The following is a 16,199-nucleotide window of genomic DNA, read 5'->3' as shown; positions in this document are numbered from 1 at the left end:
CTGTAAAATCTCCCTCAACTTCCTGTAGCCACTGCTTCGGAAGGGAATTCGGAGTTCCAGCTTCAGTTTCAAAATGTACCCACGGCGGTCATTGTGTCAAATACTGTCTTCGGTTTGTAATGCCGTGTAGACGGGTAGAAGTTTACTGACGTTTCGTAGGAACGTACTGCCGCAGTCTTCAGGGACATATATCGTGTGCTAAACAAGCAAGGAGCAAGGTTCTAAGTGCAATTCTTACCATTATTTAGCCAGTGTTAACCGTTTGAAACCTGAAGAGCGAGTGAGGGGGGGGATGGTGGGGGGTTACATTTTAAGGGGACAGAAACAGGGAGTGCCCTCACGTTCTTCTCGTGCCGGGAGTTTGAGAGAGGTTAAAGCATGGGAAGTAAAGAAGTTATGGGAATTAGAAAACGGGCTTTGTTATAAGCAGAGGAGAGATGTTGATCAGAGGCTTTGCTGCGTATGATCAGAACTTATTTTGATATCAACGTTGGAAGGGCTGCATTAGAGTCAAATCTGGTTTTAGCACTGGAAAGGCTGCATTATGGCGAATTTGTCAGCTTATCATTGTGAAGCAAGCAGTGCACCGTCGAATTTGGCTGCCAACTCAGCATTTGCTGTAAGACCGAGGAATCTCACAGGAAACCTTGATCGAGTTGGCCGGTCACAGGACCTTCCGGATGCAAACTGACTTCTGCCCAGCAGTCCGGGATTAAATACACGAATGATAACATTATCTCATATCTGGTTGTTTTTCCTTTCGCCCCCATAAAGACTGACTGATAAACTGCTGCTGGCCCTCGCCAGGACAGTGATCCTTGCTTCCGAGACTCGCTAAAGACTGAATTTCTTCCAAATAATACCGGTATATAAAGATCCTGAGGACGCGCCGTGCCGTGGTGACAAGGGACCCACCTAATAAGGGCACCTCAAATCCAGCATATAAAATATCTAATTCGTGTATTTTCTTACGAAATTCCGGTCTAACAATTTCCACGTTCTGTGGATGCGTGCGCAAGCTTTCCCCGTCACGACTCCTGGCAGTGCATTCATTTGGCTTGGTGCTCCGTCTCTGTCACACCTCCCCACCACAGCACTTCACTCCAACTCACAGCTGGCTGGCTGGCAATACGAAGAATGGACTCCAACTGGCAGGCAGTACCGCTTTTGGGTCGGAGGCAGAAGGTCGTTTCAGAGCGCAGGGGGGCTACTTGGTGAACTACGGAAGTGATAACGCGACTAATCAGTCTTAAACGTTTTGCTGTATACACTCATCATGTGTTGATGGCCTCCCCCGTTTCCGGAATAAGATGATATTTCAATGACAGTGAATAGTTGTGAGTTTGGGAGAATTTTCCGTCAGTAATATAGTGTTCTACGTAATTTAACAAACCTGTGTGCTGTGTAAGTGACGTGAAGTGATGTGGTTTGAGATTACTGCTGCTGCTTCGTGAGATTTACTGAAATGTAAGTACGAATATTGTCAGTACAGCCGTCACGGTAGGAAAAGCCGAAACCGTGAATTCCGAGAAAAGCGATAGGTTGCCAGGTCCAGACGCAGACATTTTTGTACGGACAATAAACTCGGCTTCCCTTCTCAGAGAGATATCTGTTAGTCTTCATTTACGCATCCTGTTTAACAGTGAAATTGTTCCAGTAACCGTCTCCGCTACGATTAATTGGTGATTATACGAACAGAGACACTAATTGGCCACATCCGTTGATCACACGTCAAGAAGACCGAAAACATAAACCCACCCCCACCCCCAACATCCGTCGAAACTACAGCGACAAGATATTAAGAAACAGAATGGAATATCCACTAGCATCAAACTGTTTTAGTGCTTCGCGTCATTCTATTGCTACTTCAGTCGTACACAAGGACAGTCAATATTGCAGATACAAGCGCATCTAACTTCACAAGAAACCCACAATCATCTGCTTTTAATAAAAATTTCATCTCCATATTATTCTGATGCAAGTCCAGTATTTAAAATCTGTGAAAAGTAATTATGTTCTCACATATATCACTGTATTAACCCAGATATGAGGCATTATTTTGGGGCCTTAAGAATAAATATCGAGAGAATTTTCTTAGGAAATTTACCCAGTTCGCAACAAGGACACTTAATAATACAGCGGTTAATTAGCATGTATGTTTTATTTGTAAGCGATATTCATTATCATATCGGTGGAAATATGCCGTGTTTTTAAATTAAGTAACCAATTTATTCATCAGTGCATTGTTGTGCAGGAAGTTATTGTTGCGTCGCGGAACGTGGTATTGTTGTTACGAAACAGAACCGAAATACACGCTACATGAAGGTATTCTGAATCCGCACATGCAGTGTTAGAGGAGCGGAGGATATATTTAGTGGTTACGAAATGCACGTTTAGTGTCATAGCTCTGGCGTCGCTGTCTTATTGTACCCGTTCTCACGGTCTCTTCGCTTGCGGATATCTTATTTTTCCTTCCACCCTGAAGATGGAGGCGATACGTTCCTCCGAAACCCCGGTTAACACCACGTCTACAGGGTGCCACATCCCAGAAGACTGCTTTCTTCATAGTCACCGCCGTGAGAACCTCAGATCTGTAACTTTTTTTCGAAACACTTTTCGCTCCGGTAAATATTTCGCGAGTTAACGCTCCCGCATGGAAGTCTAAATGGAAAGGTGGCTGCTGCTGTCCGATATTGAACTGAACTGGCATGCGTCCGCACTTTGTTCTAAGTGTTTCTGGACATTATCCATCGTCATGTTATAAAACGCAACGTTTCGGAGACTGGATTCTGCCTCCGTCTTCAGGTTGAACCTACCTAGTTCGGCCCAATCGACAGAGCTAATCCTATAGAATTTCCAGAAACACAGTAACTGTATTAATATACCATCGTCACAAAGTTATAGACTGTTAATGACACATTTTTTGTTACTTAGCGAATGTGCAAAAAAAAAACAGATTACGCGTGATTTAAACCTACGATTATCTTGATCATGTCTTGGAAGTAATTTTTTATTGTTTCGATTTAAATCGTGGTATATCATGTACGAGAAGGAAGGCGTATGTGGTATGCACGAATATAATCATACAAACATGTCGCAACAGCGTACAGAATGATTCAGAAGTCCGCCTTCCGCGCGGCCAACGCGAACGGTGCAGTTTTGGAGTATCTCAGGGTATTCCTGAAAGCAGCTACACGTCACTTATCTTTTCCTGAAACGCTCTTAAATCAATTTTCCTTCATTCTGGGAACTTTGCTTATCTCGAGAGTGCGAGTTACACACGCAGTTCTAAGTATTGCCAGGACACGTGATCGAGTCTTGTTACAGGGCTCGTTACGCTTATTGCAGAGTAAAGTTGTCCCTGTGCTTAACTAATTAAGCACTACGCCATAAAGACGTATGGGGGAGTGGATATATAGATCCACGTTTTCTTGACCTCGGCACTAGCTGCAGATGAGTGGTCAGATTCAAGCCCCGGCCGCATTATCCCCGGGGAAAGAGCCCCTGGTAATCGTTGGGTAGGAGGCAAGGTGGTCCTCAGAGCCGGTTTGGACGACGTGGGTAGGAGAAAAATCTTGCCTCTACCGGGACTCAAACTGCGATCCTACGGCCGTCGAGACTGTAACCAGTCGCTATACCGACTGCGCTGCCCCGGCTCCTCCTTGCCATAAAATGTCTGAGCACTGACCAAAAAATTGACAATTTCAGTAAACGGCGTTAACAGCAGCGTGTTTTCTGTGAGGTAGGAACTGAATAAAGTGAACTTTTAGCTTCTAAGGGTTGAGCACTTTCAATAAATGTACAAGTTTGATCACGGCAATGACATCAACAATTCTGATGGGTTACAATTTTAGTTCGGAGGATAATATTAAAATAGGTTAGAGAGGATGGCTTGATCTGGCTCAACATAGGCACCAGTGGCTATTTCTAATGAACACGGTAATGAACCTTCCAGTTCCAAAAATGTTGGGGAATTCTTGAATGGCTGAGGGACAAGCAAGCTTCTCAAGAAGTGCACAGCTCCATGGAGTTAGTTAGGTTACAATTTATGATCTAAGAAAAATACATTTCAAAATGCTAGCAGAACATGTACTACCCACGCAATCGTGCAAGTGTTCTTTGTCGCTACCAAATGTAGACTCTGAGCTGAATATCCTGTAATCAGCAGGTCTATTGTGTTCAGTAAAGTTCAGCTATCGGTGCAAGAGCATGGTGTCCCGCCCACACACAGATGAAAAGGACGTGGGATAGGCACAAGCTATATTACCGAGGGAGACACAGCAGTGACCAGTTGTCACGCGCCTGCAGATCGCAAGATGTTGCAGCGACAAATCCTGTTGTAGCGAAGCTCATATTTATGGTTCTCAGGCAACGAAAAGGTTTTCTGGGTTGTAACGACGTGTAGCTCGGAGACCGGCCGACGTTTCGGATGAACATATTACCAGCACATTCAGCGTCGAAGAATAAAGACAATCAGCGTTTGCTGCCTGCTTCCGCTGGTTTCTTGGATTTTACTCTGGGACCTTAGAGATCGAGACTGTATGTTCCTCCGAAACGCCGGGCCATCTCCGAACTACACGGCGTCATATCCCAGAATATCGTATCCGTCATAGTCACCGTCGTGAGAACCCCAAATCCAACAACGTAACAGGTTAGGTTAGGTCGTTTCATTTACTTCTTTAATTTAGGTTTTATTTCAGTTAGGGCTGGTGCTCAAGTAATCAGATCAGGAAGCACGGGATGGTCGGGACATGTAGCACGCATACACAATTTTAATTTTAAAACTTGAAGAGTACTGGGAGGAGGGGCGTAATGTAGATACCGTGACGATAATGAGATCTATCTTGGCAAAAACAGGTTTTGATTAGATCCAGGTGGCTCAGGTTAGAGAGCTCGTATGAGCACACGCTACGAACCTTTGGGTTTCGTAGAAACCTGGGTACTGTGACGGGAAAACTCCATGCATTAAATGACTGTAGGAAATATAAATAAGACAAGAATTTGGGAAGAAATCTGATGGGGGGGGGTTCATGAGGATGTGCCATGTTAGTAACAGACACTCAACGGCGAAATCAAGTGTGTGATATCAGCAACCGTGTGTAACCGAAACCTGCTTAAGCGCGTAGAACAGACTTGGAGCAACTTCAGATGCAACCCGCTCCTCCCTAAATGCCACCGTCAGTTCGTGTCAGGCATACAGTACTCGTATGTTATAGCGACATTATCAGGGTCCTCGGCGGGCGGGGGCAAGCCGGTCGTATACCACCACCCCTGAATATTTGGAGGGGGGGAAAAAAAGATTAAAGTAAAACATTACTAAAAAAAAATGAGAAATCTACCTTGAACATTTTAGGACGATGAGTAAAAATACTTTTAAGCCGCTTAAACAAAAGTGTGTGACTGCGCCCCCTTCCCCCGGAATAATCCTAGCGGCCTACATGGCTTTACTACAGGGACGTTATGTTAACTCTTTGAAGCCTGAAGTATATTTAAATAATATTTAAACACCAAGTTATTTAACGAAGAGAGAATGGACTGCATCTCCACTACAAAGCCCAACCGGTTAATGCTGTTTAGGGAAACAGTCGCTGTTTACTGTGAGAACCATACGGAACACACAGACACACTCTGTGGGCAGAATGCAGAGTTTTAGTATGTTCAGTCCGTACCTCACAGGAAACATTACGTCTCCGCTACAGAGCCCAACCGGTTAATGCTCTTTAGGGAAACAGTCGCTGTTTATTGTGAGAACCATGCGGAACACACAGATACACTCTGTGGGCAGAATGCAGAGTTTTAGTATGTTCAGTTCGTATCTCATAGGAAACATTACGTCTCCGCTACAAAGCCCAACCGGTTAATGCTGTTTAGGGAAACAGTCGCTGTTTATTGTGAGAACCATACGGAACTCACAAACACACTGTCTGGGCAGAATGCAGAGTTTTAGTGTGTTCAGTCCGTACCTCACAGGAAACATTACGTCTCCGCTACAAACCCCAACCGGTTAATGCTGTTTATGGAAACAGTCGCTGTTTATTGTGAGAACCATACGGAACTCACAAACACACTGTCTGGGCAGAATGCAGAGTTTTAGTGTGTTCAGTCCGTACCTCACAGGAAACATTACGTCTCCGCTACAAACCCCAACCGGTTAATGCTGTTTATGGAAACAGTCGCTGTTTATTGTGAGAACCATACGGAACACACAGATACACTCTGTATGCAGAATGCAGAGTGTCAGAATGTTAGAACATGTGGCTTATATAGTTACCACTGTGCTGTAAAAGGTAAGATACGTGCTGGAATTGCTGTGGAGGGGCCCTTGCAGTAGCTGCAACAGACGAATCCAAACGTTCCCACTTACCCTGCTTGCAGCACAGTGCTTCGTCACTAGATTGTGTCCGCACCGACTTGACTTCCTGTGCCCTACACAGTTCAGTCAGTTTCGTTTAATTTAATGTAACAGGCGTGCGTGTGTTTGTGCGTGACTTCCTGCTGAATTCGGTTGTATACCGCGCAAATACTGGAGTCGGTATAGCGACGGGTTACGCGCTGGACGGCCGCGGTTTGATTCCGTGCAGGGGGTAAGAGACTTGTCTTTACTTCACAGCGTCCAGACCGGCTCTGGGGCCCTCTGCCTCATATCCAACGGATACTGGGGCTGTTTCACCGGAGTAAAGCGATCGGGGCGTGAAGCTGACTACTAGCCAAGAATGGTGGAGCTATACCTCCACTCCTCCATACGTTATGAAGGCATAGTGCTTGCGTAATTAGGCACAGAGACAACTCTGCCTTACATTTTACCCGCCGACCCAATAGAGAACACGAAACCCCTGTACTCTTGCCAGTGTATACGGTAGCCACAACTGTTGACCCGAGATGAAAGTGTTGCGGAAGAGTGCTTGGATGCCATTCTAGCCCCCCCTCCCCATAAATTACATATTTTTTTTTTAATTACATAAGGTTTCATTTAATAATGCTTACTGTATATCCCACGTCTGTTAACTTTGTAGGGAATGAAGTGCGCGTTAAAGTGCCCCAAATTTAAAGGGGGAGGGGGAGCGTAAAGAAGTGTTGCAACAGGGCCCGTTCAGAAGTTGGCTCCCAGCAGTTGGCTGCACTTGAGGCGCGACCTCCTTAGTTTAGCTGGAAAACGGCTGCGGCGCGTTCGTGACCCACTGAATGAAGCAAGCAAATGCGGCCAGGCCCGTCACATTACGTTTAGAGGAACCTCGGTACTGTTTTTAACCAGATATTATTATCACCGTTGCTTAACAGCTGTTTCGTTTTCCGAGTATTTGTAAGTGGGGCGATTGCTGTATTGCGTGTTAGCCTAAAATCCGGCTGTAGTCTCGTTTCACCTGCTTCACTGTTCTACTTGCCCAGTTGACCGTTTTACTGGGCGAATTTCTTTTTTTTGGGGGGGGGGTTATTTTACGACGCCGTCAGTATCCAGACTAGCGATCACCAGGCTGTCATGTTGCGGAACATGTTGGAAATTCAATTTTTAATGCCAACATTGGAACTAGTAAGCGCATTAGAAGCAGGTTATAATGACGTTACACTGTAGTGTGCCCAATGACAAATGACAATAGCATTATATCACATTTAGCAAAGGCACATTTCTCCTTGTGCTTAATTAATTAAGCATTGCGCTATGAACACGTATGGGGGGAATGGAGGTGTGGCTGCACCATTCTTCATCTCGGCACTACGTGGTGAGTGGTCAGCTTCACACCCCGGCCGCTTTACCCCCGGGACTGTAGCCTTTGGATAGGAATCCGGGTGGGCTTCAAGAGCCAGTCTGGACGCTGTGGAGAAGAGAAAACCTCTTCCCTCCTGCCGGGAATTGAACCCCAGACGCCGGGCCTGTAGCTGTCCCGGCTCCACACAAGATAAATGAAAAGAAATTAAATGAGCCTGCGAAATCCAGCGCTCTGAGCAGAGACCTGGTGTCGAGCGCGCGACTTCTGGAGAGCGAAACGGGCAAGTCGGGCCTGCCTTCAGGCAACGGTGCACCCGCGGAAAGGCGGGATCTGGTTCAGGCGCCGGCATCGAGAGCCGTGGAAACGAAATTTGAGCCACGCCCGAATTTCGCGATGTAAAAACACGAAAAAACGATCATGACTGCACACACGGGAGAAGGGGGAGGGGAGAAGTAACCACGTATTGCCGGTATAAAAGTATCGTAAAAGGTAAACGTAAAGCTATCCCTGTAACAGGCCGTGAAGGCCCGTAGGGTTGTGAGACTTCGAGGCTCCCACATTTTCTAGACAATCGGCTCACAGATGGCGGTAAGGTTGTCAGCCTTACGCGCCGGCCGCCCTTTATCCCCAGGGGCACAGTGCGGCTGGAAGGATTAGGTAAATTGAAAAAAGAAATCCAGTGAACTCATCGGGGCTCGAACCCGCGACATTTCCGCCTTGTAGCATAGTGCCTCAACCAACTAAGCTACCGCGTGCCCCCATAAAAATAAGTCGTACATGTAAAATTGGTTGACGGTTCGGAATTACGGAATATTATGACAGGCGATATGAGTTTGTCCTCCGGAAAGAACAAAGTATTGTCCGGCATCCTGTTACGGTAGTTATTGAACTAAATGTAAACTGTACACTGTAAACGAAGGTGTAAAAATACTAAGAATTACTGGGTTTTGAACAAAGCCTGGTCTCAGGTATTTATATAGCTGCAGTGTGCTGTCCAGGGACCGAGGTTTGATCACGTAACAAACACAAGCTATAAAGACCGACTAATGTTTCGGGGATAATGCTGTCACTTGATCAGTATCTCTGGGAGTGTTAATCATGTAAGACGTCTTAATTATGTCTAGAATATTTTGTTGGTTGCGTCATCAATTTTTGGCGGCAGTAGAAAGTTACCAGATTCTCTCTACATGCAGTGGGTATCGGCCATCTTCCGTAAGGTCGCTTCCTCAAGGTCTCTACATACAATGGGTATGGGCCATCTTCCGTAAGGTCGCCTACTCAAGGTTTCTAAATACAGTGGGTATGGGCCATCTTCCGTAAGGTCGCCTACTCAAGGTCTCTACATACAGTGGGTATCGGCCATCTTCCGTAAGGTCGCCTGCTCAAGGTCTCTACATACAGTGGGGATGGGCCATCTTCCGTAAGGTCGCCTGCTCAAGGTTTCTAAATACAGTGGGTATGGGCCATCTTCCGTAAGGTCGCCTACTCAAGGTCTCTACATACAGTGGGTATCAGCCATCTTCCGTAAGGTCGCCTACTCAAGGTTTGACAGCCTGGTCAGCTGGTTTCAGACAGGACATGGCGCATGGACAGATGAATAGAACGCAACATAATAAGAACATTTCTCTGGCGACGTGAAGAAAGGACATTTTATCCTGTCACCCCGTGAAAGGGCCACGGCGAACGTAGGAATGTATGTATCCTTTTTTGAGAACGGCAGTTTGGCTAACTCTGCACAACGCGTTCTCTTTGAACGTTACCCCGGAAATGTACTTTGGTTTACTGTACTTCGCTGCTCACTTCTTACGGCGTCCACACGCATTTCCAAATCCTGTTGCTGTCAACTCCCCACTACGCAGGCCCCTTTGTACTAACAGAATTTCTCGAAATTTATTTTCGAACCCTTCCCCGACATCAGCACAGTGGCTGCGCGGTCTAGGGCATGAACTATCTTCACCCGCTCAAACACTGGGATCGTGGGTTCGAACCCTACTCGAGGCATGGATGTCTGTGTGCGTTTATTCTGTGTAGGTAGCGATCCCCCGCCCAAGGAGTCCTACCGACTGTGTACGAGATCAAGAAACGGAAAATAGTGGGCAAGGCCCAACAAAGGGCTGTGGAACCATAATAATAATAATAATAATAATAATTCCCGACATAAGATTTTTATGGAATTGTATATAGTCCTCTTGCAACATGCCTCCTCATTAAAAGACTATCTATGTAGGGCTTCTCAGCCCTTTGTTGGGCCTTGCCCGCTTTCTCAGTTTCTTGATCAGTACACAGTCAGTAGGACTTGTTGGGCGGGGGATCAGCCCGTCGCAACGCCGCTACCTGCACACAGAATAAACGCACATAGACATCCATGCCTCGAGTGGGATTCGAACCCAGTTCATGCCTTAGATTGCGTGGCCACTGCGATCGGCTGTTAAGACCAGCGAATTATTTATCTAAGACTGGTATGACACCCGTTGAAATTAAACGGGAAGTGTTAAAAACGACGTTATAAATACCTGACCTCATAACTTCAGAAGATACGCAAAGAGCTATATTTATACATACATCAAGTCTTAAAATGATACACATGTAGCAATATTCATTGAGCGGGGCTGTTAGAGGAAATGTTTCGGCGAAGGTTATCTGTAAAAATCCTGGTGATTTATTTATCTGGACGGTTTCCCCTCACTTTTATGTCTCGTGTCCAGTGGCACAAAACAGTCGGAAATTCTCCCCCCCCCCCCAGAAACGTAGCGCCGGGTAACGAGGTAACATAACGGCGTAACTACCGCATTGTGTGCAGACCGTGCGTGACTTATAGTCGCTCAGCTGACCACTGAATTTCCTGGCTTTTATATATCCGACATGTTCATCGCCATGTTCACAACAACCTTCCACTGGGCCTTCCCCGCAGTATTTCTCAAAATTTCGTTTTAATGTTGTCATATGTATTAGTGTGACTACAGACGGTATTTGGGTTAGTAATTGGAATTATGGAACACTTCAGACCGTCACCGAGTCTTCTTAGTCTGCTGTGCCGTCCCCAGTCATTGTCTGGTAACTGCTTCCAATACCATAGTTCTGTATAATATATTCTTAAATTTGTAAATGCAATAAGGACCGTTCACATAACATTCGTGTTACGGCTGACGGCTGCTGCTAATATAACAAGAACTGCTACATTGAAAGTTCGGAATTTGTAAGGGTTAACTAACTAACTAACTAAGCACTACGCCATGAAGACATGTATAGACACAGGTTTTCTTGACCTCTGCACTAGTTGGAGATGAGTGGTCAGCTTCACGTCCCGGCCGTTTTATCCCCGGGGCAGAGTCCCCGGTACCGCTTGGATAAAATATGTCGCCATGTCAGAAGTTCCGAATTTACTTAATGAAATACGGAGTCTGCAACTGATACTAGAGATTCGAGGCAACTTACAGGGACTGTCGAGCTACTAGAGATTCGAGGCAACTTACAGGGACTGTCGAGCTACTAGAGATTCGAGGCAACTTACAGGGACTGTCGAGCTACTAGAGATTCGAGGCAACTTACAGGGACTGTGGAGCTACTAGAGATTCGAGGCAACTTACAGGGACTGTCGAGCTACTAGAGATTCGAGGGAACTTACGGGGACTGTCGAGCTACTAGAGATTCGAGGCAACTTACAGGGACTGCTTACGGTACAGATGAGTTGCCGAGTGCTGTAAATATGTTACTGTTACTGAGAAGCGAGAAATGTGTTTTCACTCTTCTTAAGAATCACAGCAGAAGGCAGCCAAACAAGACGCGCAGTGGAAACATCTGAACAGGTAAAAAGAGGTGGGGGGGGGGGAGNGGAGACAGAGAACTTGACTGCCTCGCCACAAAATTCCGTCTCCACGCAGTGAACAACCTGTTGTATGTACAGTCTACTAAAACCGTATTCCAGGAACGAAAGCTTGGTACAACATTGCGTTCCCAGTAACACAGACTGTTCGCGAAGTGGAGTAGCGGCCAGAAGCGGGCTCTGCCGATAGTTACGAATTCCATTCATTTGTACGGCTTTAGCGCAGTCGGTATAGCGACTGACTACGGGCTGGACGACCAAGGGGTCGGAGTTCGATTCCTGGTAGAATCAATTTTCACTTCTCCACGTCGTCCAGATCGGCTCTGAGATTCACCCACCCTCCTATCCAATGAGTACCGTTGGTAAAGCAGACGGGGCGTGAAGCTAACCACTCACCTCCATCTAGTGCCGTGGTCAAAAGAATGTGGGTGTATACATCCACTCCCCCCATACACGTTCATTACCTTTTACTCGAGAAAATGCCCGCATTTTAATGGTTCATTACCGTTTACATAGCATTGTGCCAATAGTCCCCCAGTTCTGAGCCAGATGAATCCAGTCCATAACCTCACTACTCATTTCTTTTATTAATATTATCCACCCATCTCTGTTTACGCTTCCGTAGTGTTTCTTTCCTTCAGGTTTCCCTACCAAAACTTCGTATGCACTTATGTTCCATATATGCTACATGCATTCCCATTATATCCTTGATTTGATCGGCCTAATATTTGGCCAGGAGCGTAATTCTGAATTCCTCATTAATTGTTGTTTTGTATATTTTAATCTTGGCAGTGTTAGAGAGACGGGAATGCATGTTTCTGAACGGCCACACTGTGTCTGTCGATACTGCAGTGCGCTGCGCGTCGGATTCCTGTGAGTACATAACAGTATGCACGGAACCTCCGTTTCGTGCTTCCAATGCACTGACCTTGGCAGAAGCATACGGACAAGTGTTCAGTTTCAGGGACGTGGCGCAGCGCTGACAATCTGCCAGACTTAATGGGGTCACATCTTCATAGTAACAGCCGTGAGAAACCGAGACCTCGCACGAGGCGAAGTCCTGCAGAAGCTTATAGTCGCTCAAATCGGAAAGTTCATTACCGTGTTCACAACAGCCCGCCACTTGCCCCTTACTGGACTCACAAATACACTGTGCGGGCAGAATGCATAGTTTTTAATATGTTAAAGCAGGTGGTACATATAGCAACCATTGGGCTTTTAAAGGGTTAACTGAACGTGACAAATGTCGATACATTTATGTGATCCTGTGCCACAGTCTCATGCACAACGGCAGTGTTGGCAGCAACAAATGCCGTCCCAGCGCACTTCTGCAATACATCGCAAACAAATGCGATTAATTTCATCTACTGGAGTACGCAAGGGACCGGCCTATACACGGGCGGTGCACAAGCTAATTACGGTTCCGACGGCTTGTGAGGCCCGTCCCGGCGAAATGGACAGCGTTTCTGCCTCCTATTCGGGATGTACCGGGTTCAAATCTCTGCCCTCAGACCGGATACTCTGAGGGTTCTTAGGTTTTTCCTGGTCCCTGCAGGCAAAAAGTAGGATAAGGTGAAACTATCCCTGTGACACCGTGGAGGCCCCATGGGGTTTTGGACGTCAGTTCTTCCGCACTTTCCTTGATAATCCGCTCACAGATGGCGGTGAGGTTGTCAGCCTCACGCGCCAGCCGCCCTTTACCCTCAGGAAGAAGCCTGGTACTCATTTCTGTTAGAGGCTGAGTCGACCCCAGGGCCATATTGCGGCTGGAAAGATCAGGTTAATATAAAAATCCAGTGACTCCATCGGGTATCGAACATGCGATCTCTCACCTTGTAGCATAGTGCCTCAACCAACTATGCTACCGCGTGCCCTTAACAGGATAGGGGCTACTTTAAATCAAACGAGGACCGCTTCGTTTCACATCCTATAATATGTAAGAAGGTAAAGCCGTTAATTAGTGAAGTAGTGTGCCATGACACGGGTGAGTGGAGGTATAGCTCCACAATTCTTGACCGCGGCACTCAATGGCGGGAAGTTGTCAGCTTCGCGTGTCTCCGTCTTTGCCCTCGGCACCCATAGAACAGGAGGCTGGATGGGCCCCATAACCGGTCTGGACGCTGTGGAGAAGAGAGAAATATTGTAGTGCGGGGCATCGAACCCGTTGCTATACAGACTCCGCTTCGCATCCTGTCCAATTCACGTTTGTTCTACCGATCGACAGTATACAGTGTTGCTGCCAGCTTCGGTGACTGGACCTCAAGTCAAATTGAAAGAAAGATCGTGACTTAAGCAGATTTGGCAACAGCGCTCACGCTGTTTCTGTCAGTGGGTCGCTGACTCGAGCCTTACGGAGAAGTGGGTCGTATAATCCAAAAGGCTGGAAGCCGCTTCGCGTCGTTTTGGAAGGCTCGCAAAGAGATGCGTGCCTATTTATAACGTGACGTGAGAGTGACTGATGAGTGCGTCATAACGTGTGAAGGCAACCTTGCCGGAGAAAGATCCCACGCGAACATATCACAATTTCCCACTGGCCTATGGATGCCGGACGCCTTGAAAATATTCTATAATGATGATGCAACAGTCAGCGTCATCGACAGTGGCGCACCTTCCTTCCCGTGGTAGATGGAGCACATCCTCTATGTGACTCCGTGTGGGCTGGGGGAGGTCTACTGTCGTTTCGGATAAATATGCTGCCTCTGTCTTTAGAGTCGAACAGTACGCCGAGTTGCTTGCTTGGCCCATTCTTAGAGACCCGAAGTTCCAGACTATACGTTCCGCCGAAATGTGGCCTAATTTCTACAAGATTTCACGGCGTCACATCACAGAAGGTAGTCCTCTTGCAATGAAGATACCTCGAGCAGGTATTCGCGTCAAGATGAAACGGATTTCGGCATCATTCCCTGATGATGGAGGCAGTGACTGATGTTGTAAATCCGTTCCATTTTGATACGGCTGAAAAGAGAAAAATACGTGGCAATGTATTTGAAAACCACAGATGGTCAGATGGATGTTTCAGATTGAGCGGATACGGCGTTTACAAATGTCTGTTGATGCCAGGAACAGTCAAAGTTTTTGATATCATTAAATACAACGTATTATTTGTATTTGGAAGTGTTTATTCATAGGGCTTATATAATTCCACGCGTATAAACATTACCGAGACAAATAGGCCTCTCCTCGTGAATATGTATATCAATGCTCAACATTCAGTGAGGTTCAGTATTACAAAGCACGGTAGTCCTAACAGGAAATAATGATTCATACATGCGAAATTTCATCAGGTAACAACTAATCCACATTCATTCACGTTTTCACTGCATGGTTTCATTTGGCGGAGTGTGCTGCATGTCCTCTGTCATCACGTCAGATTGAAGAATTTCCATGTTCTTATTTATTTGTTCACTATTCTTTTGAAGCCCAAAATTGATCGAAATTATATATAAAAATTAGGTTCGTACCTCACAGGAAACATCACGTCTCCGCTACAAAGCCCAACCGGTTAATGCTGTTTAGGGAAACAGTCGCTGTTGTGAGAACCTGACAAAAATAATATTGTACCAACGTACTTTGTACTGGAAGTCGTTGGTGCGAACCTCGACCAAGACCATGTCATCTTACCAGTTCCATGATTTTTCCATGACTCCACCTCATCATTTAGGGCGCCCACCGAACAGTAATTTTATATCGGCTGTCAGTAAACCCGGGAACTCGAGCGCCAAATACTGAAACCCAGTAGCGCCGCCGTACAGACTGAGGAGCTGCGGTTGTGTCATGTCTCCTTGAATATACTAGAAACGGAATGCGTTTGAATACCTGTCAGGTCACTTTTGCGATGTCTTAGAGCTGCTTTGAATATCTGAAACAAGCGCCTACAATTCATGTGGCAAGACATTCAGGCATCGCGGTGAAGGGGAGGGGGTAAACCAGGAGGAGGACGAAGAAGCTGGAGTACAGAAACTTTTCGTATAGCCTCAGGCCCTAACGAGTACAGTTATTTAAATTAACTTGCATCCGCGTTGGGGAATGAGCTTACTGCATTCTAGGCCGCGCCATAGCTCAAGCGGTTAGTCGCTGGCTTCCCACCGCGTCGGCCCGGGTTCGATCCCGGGTCTGGTCAAGTGGGATTTGTGATGGACAAATTGGCGCTGGGGCAGGCTTTCTCAGAGTACTTCGGTTTCCCCTGCCAATCTTCATTCCACCAATTGCTCCACAATCACCTTCACCTATCATCTGGGGCTGGTACAATAGGCCAGAAGTGGCCGCAGTACAAGGGACTTAGTTCCACCCCAGTAGCAATAAAAGAAATAATACTGTATTCTACGAATACGCGAGCGCTCGCTTAATGTTCGTGTGAGCCTCTTGTTAGAGTGTGAGTCGACTCCAGGGCTGTAGTGCGGCTGGAAGGCTTAGATGTGACCTCATCGAGGAAGGAACCCGCTACCCTCCGGCTTATGACATAGGGCCTCAAAACAACTACATGTCGGAGGAGCATACTATCTTCATCTTCAGTGTATTTAGGTGAAATACCGGACTGCACGGCGTCACATCCAAAAGATTTTACTGATCATAGTGACCGCAGAACCAAGAACCTGTACTCACACCCGGTTCCAGTCCCGCAACAGGATGAAAGGAACGTTTTCGTGGAATTGTATAAATATGTGAGAATG

General features: G+C 46.4%; 1 protein-coding gene across 2 annotated transcripts in view; it reads left to right on the top strand.

Moving 5' to 3' along the window:
- The window catches only part of LOC111868100 (cytokine-inducible SH2-containing protein), a 78,932-nt gene that overhangs the window by 52,150 nt on the left and 10,583 nt on the right, over nucleotides 1-16,199 (top strand). Inside the window, exon 1 of one of the 2 annotated variants that reach the window (XM_023858487.2) lies at nucleotides 1,144-1,467. The exons of the other annotated variant lie outside the window; for it this stretch is intronic. The gene's annotated coding sequence lies outside the window, so the exon portion shown is untranslated. Of the gene's footprint in view, nucleotides 1-1,143; nucleotides 1,468-16,199 lie in introns of those variants that run through there. 2 annotated transcript variants of the gene reach the window in all.

Source organism: Cryptotermes secundus, unplaced genomic scaffold (genome assembly GCF_002891405.2).
Source record: "Cryptotermes secundus unplaced genomic scaffold, Csec_1.0 scaffold1361, whole genome shotgun sequence".
NCBI lineage: Eukaryota > Metazoa > Arthropoda > Insecta > Blattodea > Kalotermitidae > Cryptotermes > Cryptotermes secundus.
This window is presented reverse-complemented; position numbering and strand designations above follow the sequence as displayed.